The 13,179-nt window shown below is 42.8% G+C and overlaps 1 protein-coding gene across 4 annotated transcripts in view; it reads right to left on the reverse strand.

The window, feature by feature from the left end:
- Positions 1-13,179, reverse strand: part of rab11fip4b (RAB11 family interacting protein 4 (class II) b) — a 77,260-nt gene that overhangs the window by 44,237 nt on the left and 19,844 nt on the right. Inside the window, exon 1 of one of the 4 annotated variants that reach the window (XM_037536458.1) lies at positions 2,722-3,057. The exons of 2 other annotated variants lie outside the window; for them this stretch is intronic. The gene's annotated coding sequence lies outside the window, so the exon portion shown is untranslated. Of the gene's footprint in view, positions 1-2,721; positions 3,058-13,179 lie in introns of those variants that run through there. One more of the 4 variants, XM_037536461.1, reaches the window with a different exon arrangement.

Here is a 13,179-nt window from a genome sequence, read left to right on the forward strand (position 1 = left end):
TCTGGATTTCCTCAAGCATCCTGTGCTTGGAGATAAAAGACCCCTGGAGTGGGGGGTGGACATCACTACAAAAACAAACAAATACATGCTCTTAATTTCACTCAGTGGCAAGCTGTGCAAAGAAACAGTATTTAATATGAATATTTAAAGTGAAAGGCCATCAAAATCAAACCCACCACCCTTTTACCCTAAATGTATTTGATCAGCTGTGTTTGGTGTCTGAACTTTGCTTCTTTAGCTTTAACACTGGACTGCTAATGTACTAGCCTAACTGTCCATCCATCTATTTTCTAAGCCGCTTCTCCGTCAGGGTCGCGGGGGGTGCTGGAGCCTATCCCAGCAGTCAGGGCGGAAGGCAGGATACACCCTGGACAGGTCGCCAGTCCATCGCAGGGCAGACAGACAGACAGACAGTCACTCACACACTCACACCCAGGGGCAATTTAGCATGTCCAATTGGCCTGACTGCATGTCTTTGGACTGTGGGAGGAAACCGGAGAACCTGGAGGAAACCCACGCAGACACGGGGAGAACATGCAAACTCCACACAGAGAGGACCCCCGGTCACCCAGCCGGGGAATCGAACCCAGGCCCTCCTTGCCATGAGGCGACAGCGCTACCCACCACGTCACCGTGCCGCCCTCTAGCCTAACTGCATAATGCTAAGCTCAAACTGTGTAGATTCCTCAGTAATCTCTAACAAACTTGATTATGTGATGATCTTTTGTGCAGTTTTAAAGCAGTTAATGACATCTGTAGAACTACAGTCCTTCGCCTACTGATTAATGTATGTTCACACAGCTGAAATTCACTGAAACTGTGTTCAGCACAATTCCCTTTACAGACTCATATCAACACTGCAACCACATTTACACCAATTCCACTGACAGTCACAACTATAGCAATCTTGCCTAAAGACGCATTTACACCAATACTGCGTACAGCCGCATTTACACCAATCCCACATACAGCCGCATTTACACCAATCCCACATACAGCCGCATTTACACCAATCCCACATACAGCCGCATTTACACCAATCCCACATACAGCCGCATTTACACCAATCCCACATACAGCCGCATTTACACCAATCCCACATACAGCCGCATTTACACCAATCCCACATACAGCCGCATTTACACCAATCCCACATACAGCCGCATTTACACCAATCCCACATACAGCCGCATTTACACCAATCCCACATACAGCCGCATTTACACCAATCCCACATACAGCCGCATTTACACCAATCCTGCCTACAGCCACATGTACACCAATCTCGTCTATAGTCTCTTTTACACCAATCCCACACACAGTCTCATTTACACCAATCCTGCCTAGAGTCACATTTACATCAGATTCGCCTAGGCACATTTACACCAATTCTGCCTACAGTCACACTTTCACAATCACACCTACAGTCGCATTTACACCAGTCCCCCCCTACAGTCCCATTTACACCAGTCCTGCCTACAATCGCATTTACACCAGTTCCACCCATGTACACTAGTGCAGTCTAGTCAAATTTACACCAATCCCATCTAGTAGCAGACACCAATTCCACCTACAGCTACACATTTACAGCAGTCCAGCTTACTGTCGTATTTTCACCAATCCCGCCTACAGTCACACATTTACACTATTTCTGCCTACAGTCACACTTTCAAAACAATCACACCTACAGTCACATGTACACCAGTCCTGCCTAGTCACATTTACATCAATCCCACCTACAGTTAAACATTTACACAATCCTGTCTACAGTCGAATGTACACTAGTGCAGTCTAATCAAATTTACATCCACCTCATCCAGTCACACATTTACACCAATCCAGTCTAGTAGCACTGACACCAAATCCACCCACAGCTACACATTTACACCAATCAGTCAAATATACAGTCACAGTTACACCAATACCAGCTGCAGTCATTACAGCAGAGCAGTATGTACACTTTAATAACCCCCAATCATCTCTATATAAACAAGCTGCCCTTAATACTTAATCTCATTATCAGAGAGACAGAGAGAGGAAACGGTATATGAGAGAGAGAGAGAGAGAGAGAGAGAGAGAGAGAGAGAGTACACTCAGAGTACCGAGCGAGAGAAAGACAGTAAGTTATACAGAGAGAGAGAGAGAGAGAGAGAGAGAGAGTACACTCAGAGTACCGAGCGAGAGAAAGACAGTAAGTTATACAGAGAGAGAGAGAGAGAGAGAGAGAGAGAGAGAGAGAGAGAGAGATACGCAGAGTACAGAGCGAGAGAAAGACAGTAAGTTATACAGAGAGAGAGAGAGAGAGAGAGAGAGAGAGAGAGAGAGAGAGAGTACACTCAGAGTACAGAGCGAGAGAAAGACAGTAAGTTATACAGAGAGAGAGAGAGAGAGAGAGAGAGAGAGAGAGAGAGAACACTCAGAGTACAGAGCGAGAGAAAGACAGTAAGTTATAGAGAGAGAGAGAGAGAGAGAGAGAGAGAGAGTACACTCAGAGTACAGAGCGAGAGAAAGACAGTAAGTTATACAGAGAGAGAGAGAGAGAGAGAGAGAGAGAGACGCAGAGTACAGAGCGAGAGAAAGACAGTAAGTTATACAGAGAGAGAGAGAGAGAGAGAGAGAGAGAGAGAGAGAGAGAGAGAGAGGATATCTAGAGCTGGGACACGTGTGAAAAGACTGTAGGCTCTCTTTTCCTCTCAGGCAGTACGAGCCTGTGCTTCTTACCGTGTGTTACAGTCCCTTAGTCCTCATGGTCAGTGTGTCCACTGCACACACTCCGGTCCAGCACCACACACTCTCTACACCCTCTGCACACTCTCCGCACACACACACCGCAGAAGTCCAGCAGGTGCAGGTAACTCCAGCAAAAGTGGCTGTCCGTCCACAGAGAGAGGAAAAAATAGGGAAACGGTTACAAATCCGTCCTGTGATGATCCTTCAGCGCCCTGTCCGTTTAGAAATCCTTCACAATCGGCGGCGGCGGCAACAGCTCACTCTCTCACTCTCTCACACTCTCTCACACACTCTCTCACTCTCCGGTTAACTCACAGGAGCTTCTGCGGCACAAGAGTTACTGAACTAAAGCTCCTCCCTCTCTCCCTCTCTCTCTCTCTCTCTCTCTCTCTCTCTCTCTCTCTCTCGCTGCTGCTAGGCAACCAAGCAATCCTGTGGGCGGAGCTATGATCTTTCACCTCAGCGGATTTGCATATTCATGAAATGAGAGCAGACTGTGGGGACCAAAGTCCAGGAACTCTGCTCTGGGCGCTGAAGGAGAGACAGAGACATTAGAAAAGAACAGTAACTACAGAGAAGCAGATTAGAAACTAGTCCCTGACTAAACTCTCCTGTTTCTTTCAGTTTCTCCCTCCATTCACTCGGTTTTCTACGCATGTAGGTTTCCAAACACAAATATGTAAATATATGTACACTGATATGTAGATACAATTATTTTATTATGGCTCTTGGTTTATGATCCAGTATAAATCAGCCAGTGATTTATTCATTACTACAACTTTTTAATCAGCAAAAGTTATTAAATAGTATAATACATTATCAAAAGAACTTACCATCTCAAATCTATTTTAAAAAAATCAATTTTTATTGAAACATTTATTTATTTATTATTAAATGTGTTTATTTATGCAATCCCCCACTCAAGTTTGTGTGGGTTCACTGGTGGTTTTGGACAGTAAATAAAACGTCTATATTTGTGTTGTTTTCATGGCGACCCCTGGTTCCTGTCACCACCGCTGTAAAGAAGTCTGTGTTGGTAAATTTTACACATAAAATGACTCTGAACAAAGAATTCAATTCACAAAATTCAGAAATTTGGAAAAAAAATTGGTGGAATTCCCCTTTAAAGCAGACGGCTCTGAGAGGAAGGGGATTGTGGTGTGCTGCATGTCAAAAACACACACTTCAGTTTCATTTCCCTGCCTGTGTACTCACGCTGAGTGTGTGTAGATGGGTGTGTGTGTGTGTGTGTGTTGTGTTGTGTTGCTCTACTCTACACCACACCCTGCAACGTTATCTCTGAGAAATAAGAACAAAGTGTGATAATTAATGAACACAAGTTGTCACTGCATAAGATTACAAGAGGAAATAAAAATGTGTACAAAAAGACTGAGCAACGTGTGGAGTGTTATGCTGGAAAACACGGCAGTAAACATTTGCATATTTAGGGATGTAGTGATATGGGAATTGTGGGCCAATGGCGATATCTTCCATGTGCATATCGGCCAAATGTCAATACACACGTTTCTTCTTTTCTTCTTCTTCTTCTTTCGGCTGCTCCCTTTAGGGGTCGCCACAGCGGATCATCTGCCTCCATCTTGCCCTATCCACTGCCTCCTATACTTTTACACCAACCATCTCCATGTCCACCTTCACTACATCCATAAACCTTCTCTGAGGTCTGCCTCTTCTCCTTCTACCCGGCAGCTCCATCTCCAACATTCTTTGACCAATATATCCACTATTCCTCCTCAACACATGTCCAAACCATCTCAACCTGGCCTCTCTGGCTTTATTTCCAAACTGCTCCACCTTCACTGTCCCTCTGATCTGCTCATTTCTAATCTTGTCCATCCTTGTCACTCCCAACGAAAATCTCAGCATCTTCATCTCCGCCACCTCCAGCTCAGCCTCCTGTCTTTTAGACAGAGCCACAGTCTCCAAACATCATAGCAGGACGCACTGCTGTCTTGTAAACCTTCCCTTTCACTCTTGCTGCTATACTTCTGTCACACATCAGCCCTGACACCCGTCTCCACCCACTCCATCCTGCCTGCACCCTCTTCTTCACCTCTTTTCTACACTGTCCATTGCTCTGGATGGTTGACCCAAGATATTTACGACCTCTACTCCTTGCATCTTCACCTTTCCACCTGCCTCCCTCTCATTCACACACATGTATTCCGTCTTTTCTCTACTGACCTTCATTCCTCTCCTCTCCAGTGCAAACCTCTCCAGATTCTCTTCCACCTGCTCTCTACTCTCACCACAGATTACAATGTCATCTGCAAACATCATGGTCCATGGAGCCTCCTGCCTGACCTCATCTGTCAACCTTTCCATCACCACTGCAAACAAGTTTATCAGTGCAAAAGTTTTTAAAAAGTTAGGGGGATCTGTTATCAGAAACTGAATATTATATATGAGGGGTGGGGGAAAAATCAATTCTTAGACGCATCGCGATGCAGATGTGAACGATTCTGAATTGATTCACAAACGTCAAAAATCCATTTTCTAAATTTTCGTTTGTAGCGTAATATTGACGGGATGCAAAGGGCGGAACTTGGAAGTGGTAAGTGCAGCGCCCGGACAGTCTGTGGCGGCACATAAAAACACGGCTGGACGAGCGAGAAATCCGAACAGCACACTAAAGCCAGGTTAGATCAGGAGTCACAACTCAAATGTTAAGAAAAGCCATTTTGTCCTTTCAACAACAATCAGACCACCGTGGGAGCCACAACATGTAACGCCCAGTATGTCTCAGTGTGTGCTGATGTCCTAGTACAGGCTAAAAATTCTAAACGAAAACGCGGACTCACTTTGCTCTGCTTTAAGCTTCAGCTCAGCTATAGCCGCTTTCCTCCCCTTTCCACCAGGAAACTTTTCATCAAAAGTAGAGGAAAGCAGTTTCATGTAAAACGTCTCTGTGTTCGACTGTTTCACGAGGCTGAAGTCTTTCTTATTCTCCAGCTTCTAGATCGAATTTTCCAGTTCCACCTTAAATTCTGACCGAGGAACGGGAAAATTTGAAAGAGAAGCGACTTCATCTTCACATCTTTTTCATGTTTGACAGACTCTTGTTGCAGTTTTAACATCCAAGGAAACCAACTGCACTGCTTATAAATGCGAATAAGTCAATTCGTCTCAGATCTCTCTTCGCCTTTTCTCTTTTTTCTGCAGAGAGTGGCTTGAGAAAGCAAATATTTACAAATGGAGGATCAGACTTATTATATAGCACAAGACAAAGGAAGAAAGGAAGAATCCTCGCCGTCAAAGACGTGAAAACATGAAGAAAAAAAAAAAATCAGGACAGGCGATAGCAGAAAACCTGACTGATGACGCCTCGAAAGGGACGCATGAGGTAGTCAACCTCTGCAACCTCACCACTAGATGCCACTAATTCTTACACATTGCACCTTTAAAATGGGCAGAAGTGTGTTTTCTGTAGAGGAACCTATTTTCACTTAGAGAATCAACAAACAAATGCTTTGCATACAACTGCAAACATTTAGCATCAGCCTTATAGAGAAATACACTTCACTTTTGTAGGGTTACCAATGTAAAATGAAAAAAAAGCAGATAGTTTAGAGTCGCCTGAACGATTTGCTCTTCTGGATTTCAATAAATATGAATAAAATATTAAAATGCAGGTTTAACTGTAAACAAGAACTGTATTGCATAATTTTATGCAGCCCTAGTAATATTATTGCATGACGTTATAATATTGATATAGACAACGGATTTATGGAATACAGTTCCACACTACAACACATCTGTGTTTGTAACTAACATAGGAGTCATTTTATGATTTGAATTTGATGAAGTTACTTTTGTGCATCAGAAAAAGAAAAAAAAACATCCTTTATTTTTGCCAAGTTTTTGTCAGTTGTTTGAAAAAGTCAGAAGAACAGACTCAAACGTGTTGATACAGAGTGGAAATCGGACTTAATTTACAATTAAATGCCTTATGTAATCAATGCTATAATTACATTTAAACAGTACAGCACAGTGACAGTAATGACTCCACACAGCTCAGAGTTAAAGTGTTCCGCCTTCCTGCCCCCATTACAGAGTCAACAATCCAGTTGCTCGAGCAAACACACCTGAAGGACGTGCAGGTGACCTCAGAGGGAAAACAAATCACCTGTTTATGTTGGAAATATAACTTTTTACAATGTCAGCAGGGTTTGAAGCGACTCACGTGTTTCTGTCTATTTGCTGAAGACATGAAGCACCTTGTTTTTATTCACTGTCCATTTTATCAGCTCCTCTTACTGTATAGCTGCACTTTGTAGTTCTACAGTTACAGACTGTAGTCCATCTGTTTCGCTGCATACTTTGTTTCCCCTCACAGGACCCCCACAGAGCAGGTATTATTTGGGTGGTGGATCATTCTCAGCACTGCAGCAACACTGACATGGCGACGTGTGTCAGTGTGTGTCGCGCTGGTGCGAGTGGATCAGACACTGATCCAGCAGTGCTGCTGAGGTTTTTAAACACTTCAGTGTTGCTGCTGGACTGAGAGCCAAAAACATCCAGCTAACAGTGCCCTGTGACCACTGATGAAGGACTGGAGGATGACCGACACAAACTGTGCAGCAACAGCTGAGCTATCGTCTCTGACTTTACACCAGTTAGGAGCGTCTAATAGGGTGGATAGTGAGTGGATAGTGTTTAAAAACCATCACCACGTCAGTGTCGCTGCAGTGCTGAGCATGAACTGTCATACAACAAAGAAAGAAGTACAAAGTGTCCTAGTGCACAATTCCATGTTACTTATCTGTGCAGAGGTATGAAAATGATGAGCACTAGCTTCACCATCTGCTGCTTTTATTGTTTTCCTTGGATACCAACACTGAAGTGGTGAAGAACAGCACTTTTTTGTCCACAGCAGTGGACTTCTTTGTCTCGCCCCGTTACGAAACTCCAAAAGAGAAGTGATGCAATAAATCAAAGCAGTCATGTCATATAATGAACCAATCACGCTGCCTGGCACGCGGCGCTGGGAGTGGATAGCTTCCACACACGCAGACGGCCGCACCAGAGCTCACTGGAAGCGAATCCCAGACCATCGATTTCACAAAGACCAGATATCAGTTGTCTGGACGCTCCCATGCTCGAAAACAGCTTTGACACTTGACCAGATATACCGAACTCGCATAGCAAACGAGTCTTGGGTGCGGAAAAAAAATTCTAGGAAGAAGACGCCTTTAGTTTACTGTATAGATAACGGTGTCCCAGTGTCAGAAACTACCTTATCAAGTCTATTAGAAACACTGAACAACTCCACACGGATTGAGGCGAGTGAAATGATTAAGGCATGCAGTTAGCATCGCGCTAATAGATCCTTTTCACAAGAAACAGAAGTGTGTAAACACTGGGTAAAAATTTCTTCAGACAGTCATCAACCTCAGAAATGCAGCCGTTCATACCCCTTCAGTTCACATCTCTGTCATAGCTGCCAATGTTGGAATTTGATGTGTCCAGAATTGTAGTGGATCCAAACATACAACAATTCAGGAGTCCAAACTAAATAAAGCATATAAATACTTAGTGGAAAAATTCCTTCACAGCTACCAGAGTACAGTAACGTCAGTTAACGTCTACAGAGAGATAAAACGATGGAGGTGGGAAAAAATCCTATAACCAAAATGCTAGATTAGCCATGTTAGCTGGAGATGATGACACAACTCACAAGGAATTAGTTAGCAAAAAGCTAATCATCGTGGTCTTTAGTGCCACTGTAGATGTTTTACATGAAACAGACCAGCTCCGCTCCACTGAACGAACATCTACTCCCCGCTGAGCACTCGCTCGCTCAGATACCGACAGCCTTTGAGGGAGAAGATGAAAACTGTTCCCCTGAAAGCGGCTGAAGCAGCAACTTTAAAGCATGAACTGCATGTTAATGTCAGCAGCATCAGCAGCAGTGAAATGCAGGCACAGAGGTCATTTTACTCTGCATGGCCAAGTTTATTCCTTTGTTAACTGCACAAACGAATTTTCCTCTGCTCATCATCAGCTGACAATCCACTGAAACTGAGAAAAGGCTGTTTATGCCCTAAACTCCAACACTTGAATAAGCTGAATAAACTCTTCATCACTGTTACTGTTGTAGCTTTAGCAGAAGAAAAATTTTAAAAATGCAGAAATGGAAGAAAGGCCCGTTGGTGGGGTATTAGCTTCCACTACTTATTAGCTACATTAGCCTTGCAGCTCCGGTGCTAAAGCTAATAAAGCAAACTTCAGACACCAGTCATGTCTTCGCTATATCTGGGTAAAGGGCAGGAAAAGGGGGTAGATTTCCTGAAGCATCCTTTAAGCCTTTATGGTAGAGAAGTTAACTGTGTGGAAACTGTGTAAAGGTTATGAAGGATTAGTGAGGGTCCACAGTCGGGGTCTGTGTGTTTCTGTCTGGCCTTCTTTCCTGCTGAAACTGCAGGAGGTAATGACCCCTGTCTCTACCCTCTGCACCCCCACCACCACACCCCCCCCCCCCCCCCCCCCCCCCCCCACCCCCCCCCCCCCCCCCCCCCCCCCCCCCCCAAAAAAAAAACTAACAAATAAAGACGACTTCACAGGGATACATGAGATACAGAGCCCCCCAACCCCCACCCCCACCCCGATGTGCTTTTTCCTTCTTAATCCAGCGGAAGTACTTTTCTCTAAAGTCTTCAGCTCTGCTGCTCTTTAGCCCCTCAATCATTCACTCCTTCATTCAGCTCTCTTCTTTCTCTCATTTCACCATGAAAGTTACCTTTTCTTTCCCCCCTTTTTTCTCTTTTCTTCCTTATTTCTTTGACCATTTCTTTCATTTCCTGGATTTCCTTCTCTTTTTTCCCCTCCCTTCTTTCCATATTTCATTTTCTCTTTTTTGCCCTTTTTCCTCTTTTTCATCTCCCTTTCTTTTCTTCATTTCCCTTTCCTCCTGCCCTCCTTGTCTCTCCTTCCTTCTCTGTTCTCCCTTTCTCTCGCTTTTCTCTATTCCGGCTTTCTCTGTGTTCTCTCTCCTCTCTTTCTCGTCTACACTCCCCCCCCTATTATCTTTCTCTGTCCTTCTCTCTCTGTTCATTCTCTCCCTCTCTGCTGGTTGTTTGTGTACAGTGTAATCAGCAGGTGTATTACGGTCAGTTCCTGCTGTGTTTCTGTGTCGGGTTTCAGCTCCTCTCTAGTTTCTCAGCCTGAGGAGTCTGACCCACTTTGGGCTTCTGTCCGAGTTTCAGTGTTTCACAAGGAACCAATCACCTCAGACCTCAGCGCCGAGCTTCTGCAGCAGGACCAACACAAAACCAACCCTGAAACCCCGGGCGGGTTGCTACCATCAGACATTTACAAACATAACACCCTTATTTACTCATATTTACCCATTCAACACTGAAGTACATTAGCGTTCAAAAGTTAGGAATCACTTGTCTTATTTACAATTTTGGTTATTTTATGTCCAATAATAACTTGTAAAATGTGCATTTAAATTTTACAAACTTTTCAACAAAAGTTATTTTTAAATATTTTATTTAATGTTTTAAGAATTCTGTGAACATGAAGTTCTAAAAGATAAATAATATCCCATCACTCTTTTCATATTATTGTATCATGTATTACTGAAAACACTTCCAAACTTTTGAACACTGGTGTACTGAGCTTATTTGCTGTCTGTACAAATGCCATGACAGTATTTAAATAAAAATAAAAATAAAAAACATTCGTAATTTTTCAACCTCTTTTCATTGGAATCTGCTGCATCTGTGAGATACAATCGGTTACAACGCACAGTCCTGTCCCTCTGCACTGAAAACAGAGGGCTTATGGGTAAATGATTCAGTATCTGCTCAGTGGCTTCTACTGTGTTTTGAGACCGTAGTTTTCATGTAAACTGTTGTCTGTGGTGATTGACTGCACATCACAGACGCAGCAGATAGAGATTAGGTTGTAAAACACTAATATTACTTTAATATAGTGTAAAGCAGGGATACAGGAGGTGGGGGTGCTAGAGGGGCTCATGATTTCAGGACAGCAACTGCTAAAAACAACAATAATAGTAATAGAAAACTACAGTGAGTGTAGCATATTTTTATTTACATTTTCTTTTAATCCTGCAGTAGCTGTCAACTCAGAATTTTTGCTACAGCAAGTCAAATCCCTTTACTCAACAACGTCTGAAAAGTGTGTGCATAGACAGAGGCCAGTTCTGAACCCCAAAGCAGTCTAGTACTATTTTAAAGGTGTATTTCACCAATTGTTTCATTTTTTTTAAAACAAATCCATCACTCAGATGTAAACAAAGTCTTTCAGAGTTGTTTGGTGTGAAATGGTTCAGATTTCTTTACAGTGGTGGTGATAGGAACCAGTGGTTGCCATGACTACAACACAAATACAGCCTTTTCATTTACCATCCAAAACCAGCAGTAAACCTACACGAGTCTTTATATGGAGTGTTAATGTTGGGTGAAAATAGTGATAACTCTGAAATAATGAGTTTTCTTCGGGGACTATTTTATCCCTCCACCGAGAATGGATTACAGTACACGTATTAAGATTTTTCACACCAAAACTCTATCACAAAACTATCGTAGAACAGTGTCTTAAACAATCAGGCAGCGTATTCATAACCATTACATGTAATACCTTTCTGTGAGGGAGCTTTTAGAGGTGGACGCCTGGTTCCCATCACCACCACTGTGAACAAGAGATGCGCAACAGTGGTCTAATGGCTCGGTTATGTGTATATATTGTCATCTCTTAGTTCATTATAGTGCCGCATGACACATTCTGCTGTGATTGAAACGGAAAACATCATGTATATACTGCTTAAAATGTCATCACTTCAACTTACAACACCTTCCCACATCGCTGCTAGAATGCACGTTGATCTTCACATCACGCCACTACATGCAGGAAGAAAAAGGTTCAGAAAAGGAGGGAGTATAGGGGGAGAGAGAGGGGGGGTAGAGGGGCAGAGGGAGAGTGAAAGCTAATTATCTGGAAAGGAATGTACCCTCCTGAGTCCCTCTCCCAGAGAGTTTGGCCGCAGCTCAGCCAATGAGCTGCAGGCTATTTGTTTAAACGTCTAAATGCAATTTGTTGACTGTTTGCTGCCCTCTTTTCTTGTACAGGCCAATAGGGAGCCTATTCAGACCGTCTGGGGTTTAAGGAGGTGGTTAGTATGGGTGGACCTCTCTGGAAATAAGAATCTAAGAAAGCCTGCGTGTTTTCAATCAAACAGGAGAAGGCATGTATGTGAAAACCTTCCAGTAATGCTGGATAACGTGACCCAGTTGGGCCCTAAATCTGCACCAACATCAACCAATACGATGCAAAAGCCTTTCACCGCAGCACCTGTGGGCAAAACACCACATTTCTCAAAGGACTGAGCTTAAAGGGGAAGCCCACCGCCTTTCTTTTTTCCAAAGTTTCAGCATATCTAACTGGTCAAGATATAAACAGTCATTCAGAGTGATTTGGTGTGAATTGCTCTGGTTTACATTATTAAAAATATGATTCTTCTTTAGTAAAGAAAGGTTCTATAAATAGCCATGAATATTCAAAGAACCCTTTCTGAGATTAAAGTGTTCTTCAGACTGATGGAGAATGAGCTATAGATGGTTCTATATAGCACCAAAAAAAAGACGACTTCTACCGTTACAACATTAAGTTTTTAACAATAGAAGATGAATCCATTTGGGGGCTACGTAGAACTCTTTTCATAAAAGGTTCTATATAGAACCATCTCCAGCACAACCTCCATCAATCTAAAAGATCCCTTTAATCATGCAAAGAATTCTTTGAGTGTTCACGGCTCTATATAGAACCATTTTCTATACAGAAACCTTAAAGAACCACATTTTTAAGAGTGCAGAGTCAGAATTGTTCACAGTGGTGGTGACAGGATCCAGATGTCCACTTCCAAAAGCTCCCTCACAGAAAGTTACTACATGAATGCTATGAATACACTGGCTGATGCCTGAGACACTGTTTTATGATAGTTTTGAGATTTTTGCCTTAATATCCATTAACGGTGGAGGGATACATAATATGTACGACATTGTGAGGCAAATTTGTCCCCAAAGAAAAACTTTCGGATTTTCCACCGTTTCCCATCATCAACATTCCACATAAACTCAGAAGACACGTGTAGGGTCACTGATGGTTTTGGATAATAAATAAAAAGGATGCATTTGTGTTGTAGTCATGGCAACCCCTGGTTCCTATCACCACCACTGTAAAGAGATCTGAACCATTTCACACCAAACCACTTTGAATCACTGTGTTTACATCTCACACACTGAATTATGGGTAAATTTTGAAAAATTGGTGGATTTCCCCTTTAAATGTTTAAAGTTTGATTTTAATTCATTAGTTTATATCACATCATTTACAGATTGGTGTTTGTGTGTGTGTGTGTGTGTGTGTGTGTGTGTGTGTGTGTGTGTGTGTGTGTGTGTGTAAAAA

Source organism: Pygocentrus nattereri, chromosome 30, assembly GCF_015220715.1.
Source record: "Pygocentrus nattereri isolate fPygNat1 chromosome 30, fPygNat1.pri, whole genome shotgun sequence".
NCBI lineage: Eukaryota > Metazoa > Chordata > Actinopteri > Characiformes > Serrasalmidae > Pygocentrus > Pygocentrus nattereri.